We start from the raw sequence: 5,621 nt of genomic DNA, 5'->3' as shown, positions 1-5,621 counted from the left end.
TTCTGCCCACCCAGTCACCGCGTGTGAACCTTAGACTCGGCTTTGGTTTAGCGTGACAGAAAAACCGCAGGGACTGCGCACGTGTGAAACTATATGATGTAGAGTGAAAGAGTGCCGCCGCGGTGCCCTGTGGTAGACTATTTTGGATACCGCAGGAAAAACGTAGTGTTTATTATTACGTGACCAAGAATACACATCATGCATATAAACGGGACGCAATCCAGCCTCAAGTTTCTTTCCACTCTTAGGCTGACTGCTGGTATTTATCTTTTACTGGGATACTAAGAGACGATGTTTCTTGTTCTTGTACACAACACGAAGTTCTGTCCGAACGTTTTATCAAGATTTTTTGTTATACCATAGCTAGTAGACACAACTACATCACATCTAATGAACTTCACTTGTTAATAGAATCAAATGGACTCGAAGCAACTGTCGAATACCTTACAGCGGTTATAATGCTTACTGCAACCCGCCTTATGTTCATAGAGAATATATGTTAATAATTTGGTAAAAAGTGAAAGGAAGGAGTCTATTTTGTATCATTCGCAGCAGGATGCCATACAGACAAAGAGTAAGATGCACGGGTATTCAACGATGTATAAACACCAAAATTGGCCTCATATACTTTGATTTCCCTTCCGCTGCTTTAAAGTGTATAGGAAAATAATGACGAAGTGTACAAAACATTTGAACAAATGCTTTTGCAAAATACAGTGAAGGAGTATATCTAGTGTAGGATGTAGGTATACTGGAAAACGAAGAGAGAGATGCTGCCATCATTCAAGGTATAAACTTCCACTGAACTACTTATAGAATTTCACGTTGAGATATATGCTTCTGTTCCTAATATCTTTTATCTTTTTTACAAGTCTCTGTCATTAAAATGCAGCCACACTGGAGCATTGTCTTGAAGAGTTTGGTCAAACAAATCGACTCCAGGACTTATTTTTTAAGCCTTTTTATCAAACCTATCGTTCACGTGAGCTAAATAAAGCAGCACCTCTTGTCAAGCGATTATTGGGGAGAGACACAAACAGAACACAAAACATGCACAATGCATACAAACATACATACATATATATATATATATATATATATATATAATATATATATATATATATATATATAATATATATATATATATAATATATATATATATATATATACATATATATATATATATATGTATATATGCATGTATGTTTGCGTGTGTGGGTACACATACACCCGAAGGGCTTCTCTCAGTTTCCGCCAACGAATTCCACGTTGAACCTCGAACCTGCACCACTGCGGTCGAGAAGCAAACTTCTAACCGCACAAACAGGTTTTCGCCTACGTAAGTATATTCTCCGATTTCCTTCCACTTCTGTTGTCGTAACTTTCAAATACATCATAATAGCGAGAAAATCGCAAACATGAAAGAGCTACATTAAAAATATGCAAAAAGGAAAAAAAGAAAAAGAAAAATAGATTGAAATAAAAGTAAGGGTTATTCAAATGATATGCATTTATATCAATCTGAGGAAATTTTGGGATTAAAAGTGGGACTTTAGTGTCCATTCGCTTGGTTGTTAAAAATCATCACACAAAAATTGGTGGATACAATTTAACACCAGTGATGTATTTAATAAGGCGAGATGATCAAAGAAATTCTGGATATTCTTACAAAACTCTTTGGCACGAATATTAAAGGAATTCTTTGAAAGTGTTCCCCTGACAATGAAATGAAAGAAAACTCCGATCTAAATTGTAATAATAACGAATGGGAAAGGAAAAGTGGCATAAAGTACACCAACGTCCATCACCTACACACGCACACATATACATGTATCTACATTTCCATATTCACATAAGCCTATATTCATATGCCTCAGTAAATAATTGTGTATATATGTGTGTATGTCTAAGTAGAATAACTGACGGTGCCCCTGCATGTCCACAACCTTAGAGCTGAAAAGTATAAAAGAATAAAAGAATATACGCAGTGAACCTTTACTATAGCGTCGTATATGTATCGACTGCTATTTCTAGTAAATATTGCTGCCTTGTTGTACCACTACTCTATATTTATACTTCTTGCAATATTATACATGTATGAATGTACGTATGTATATATTATATATATATATATATATATAATATATACACTGATAGGAATAAGCATATATGGTTTGTAATCCCCTTGGTAAGCAGATTAGAACTAACCTCCCCCCCTCATGTTTTAGACAAGCCATCGCCAATAACTTCCCCAGAAATTCCAAATATTACTCCACGGTCAACTCGCATAAAGTTAGGATAGCTTTCTCCAACACTAGAATCCTCGCCCAGATAATCGCCTCCCATAATAATAGGCTACTTACTAAGACCCTATCACCCTTTTCCGGAGGCACAGCCTCTTCCGCTCCCGGTTTAATGCTCAGTAGGAATAATTATAGTAGTAATAATGATATGAGAGCCAGTACAGTGACACATAATCTCAGCTCCAGCCAGGAGTACCCACTAGGGGTATAGTTAAATAGGGGTGTTGTGGTTGACGGTAACATGGGAGTAGGGTAAGAGCCCAATAGCATCCCCAGCATCATTTCCCGCAATAGCAGCACCACGGGCAGTAGCAATGACAGCACTCTGATAGATAGTGGAGAATCAGGGGTTATTCCTATAGTTAATAGTGACGTAGTGGAAAATAGAGTAGTAAGCGGCTGCAGGTCTCGGAACGAATATAGTGACAGGAACGCAGTTCTAATTTCAGAAACTAATCCTAGCAGAATAAGATTCACGTCGGCGAACTCCAAGATCAAAAACGCCGTCTACCAATGCAAGGTTTACACGGACTCAGATGTCTTCACTTATGTAGGGGCATCATCCTCAAGATTGTCTTTGCGTGTCTCCAACCATTACGCAACTTTTCGGGACATGAACAAGCGCCAGACCACGGGACTCAGTAAGCTAATATGGCGACTGAAGGATACGAACTTAAGCTATAGGCTGGAATGGTCAATTTTGTCGGTGGCCCTCCCATTTGATAGGGGCAGAAGACAGTGCAACCTTTGTGTCTCCGAACTCTTCCATATTTTGTTTGCCAGAGGCCGGATGGTAAACGGGCTTTTACAGTCGGCTTTTCGATGCCCCCATTGGCGGCGTTACACTTATCTGGCTTTTAAATAGCGTTTATAATAATACCGGCACCCTAGCCCTTGGTAACAAACTCTGAAATAGCCTTTAAGATATCTACTAACGATTAACCACTGCAAGGGGAATTACTCCTGTAAGACAAACGGGGCTTGGTTTTTTCACAGCGGGGGGTTTCCTTGACAAGGCAGGCTTAGATGAACACACACACACATAAAACATAATATATATATTTTTTTTTCTTTCTGCCACCCAACGGTTCTCACGGCAGTAGCCACTGACAGCCGAACGATCAAACGCACACACGTACACAAAAATGTTTTCTACCCCTACACCAACACACATATATACACAGTATACACACACACACACGTCTCTAAGTAGATTTTTTCTCGCCCCTTATAAAACATCCAATATTCCTTAAATAGTCAGAACTTTATTCTCGGTCACAAAGAACATCTATACACCCTCACCCACATGATTGACCGATGCCTGACCCCTTGAATTCTTCAGCCACCGGTTCTCAACATACACTGATAAACAGTTTCGCCATGGGCTCTTAGGAGCATAGTTCTATTTGTTTTTGCTCCGCCTCTGTTCTGTTTTTGTTTTTCCAACGGATTTCCTTTTTTCTTCCTGAAGAGAAAGACACAATATGGTCCCATTATTCAATCGGATTTTGGTAATTTGTGCCTTTCGAAACACGTGTAGAATGAAATAAAACGATTTCTGTTCAATCTGCGTTCAGCTCCATTTCTTCAATTCACCAATAATGTTATATATATATATATATATATATATATATATATTATATATATATATAGTTGAACTAGGGACAGCTGATGAAGGGGATTTTTCCTTGTGTAGTTTGTCTTGTACTCTGTTTTTCTGTTGTAAAAAATGGTTTGTTCCATGCCTGTTTTTCCGTTTTCGTTTCTCGTTGAGTTCTACGTCTATTTGTGGTGTCCTGTACTCACGTTTATATATTTATATATGCATGTATATATACATGTAGATGTAGGTACGTACATATATGTATGTATGTATGTATGTATGTATGTATGTATGTATGTATGTATGCACCAATGCATATATGTTTTTAGTATTTGTGTTCAAACAGGGTGAGTGTTTATCACATGTACATATAACTATGGTGTTTACATTGTTTTACGCTGTATTTACCAGCTAACACCATAGCTCTAAATTGTGTGTATGTATGTGCGTTTGATGTTCTGTTTCTTTGTTTACGTGTAAGCATGTCATTCTGTTTGAGTCTAAGCAAGCGCACTTGAAGCAAACATGCTTTCTTTTGATAGGTATCGATTGATGCAATGCTATTCCATTTCAAGGCCATCAACTGCGTATATAAATTAAATCGATGTAGAATTGAAATTGGGCTTGCATTTAGATGATTCTATGTTTTGGTTAATTTTCTGGTTTATGGTGACCTTAACAGCAGGTATGCCCTTTCAGCGGTCGTAATTATCATATATATATATATATATATATATATATATATATATAATATATATATATATATATATATATATATATATATATATATATATATATATATATATATATATATATATATATATATAAAAAATATATATATATATATTTATATTTATATATACATATATATATATATATACATACATATATATATATATATATATATATATATATATATATACACACACACACATATATATATACATATATATATATGTATACATATATATAATATATATATATATCCATATACATATACATATTCATATATATATATATATATATATATATATGTATATATGAAATTATGTATAGGGAGAGATAAAGACGCAGAGAGAGAAAGAGTTACTAATGAAGTGAGAAATATGTTCACGTATAATAGAAGGCAAGAAAAGAAATTCCATTTACTCTTTGAATATCTTCGTCTTGTACCAAGATTTGAATAAAAACTTATCATCTATTATAACCTGCATGATCAAGTTATGTAAACATCTGCTGTATGTACGTGCTTAAACGTAGAAGCACGTTCGAAGTGTCTCGCTTTATAGAATGAGAGTGAAAAGAGTCTCGCGACTTAACAGAGATACTGTGATCGATAAATTACTATACTTAAATACATACGTCAGTTTCAAAAGCTAATTAACAGAGAAATCGTACCATCAGATGTAATGGACTTTTCTGTCGGTTTTGACGCATGAGGATCCGACAACCTACTGTCTTTTTGTCAATCGTAGTGCCTATGTTGAATGTGACATTCGAGTCCCGCCAAGGATTTTCAAAGCAGTCCGCAGATGTTGGGATTACGAGTCAGTGCACGTGATATATCTGCTGCCGCTTTTCCTTTGCCCTCGTCGACACTTGGCCTGTTAATGCTGGTTGAAACAAAATATACATACATACAAACTCACACACACACACACACATATGCACACACAAACAAAAACACACACACTATATTTCTGGCATTAGTAAAG

This window comes from Octopus sinensis, linkage group LG13 (assembly GCF_006345805.1).
Source record: "Octopus sinensis linkage group LG13, ASM634580v1, whole genome shotgun sequence".
Classification (NCBI taxonomy): domain Eukaryota; kingdom Metazoa; phylum Mollusca; class Cephalopoda; order Octopoda; family Octopodidae; genus Octopus; species Octopus sinensis.
The sequence above is the reverse complement of the archived record's forward strand: the minus strand, read 5'-3'. Positions refer to the sequence as shown.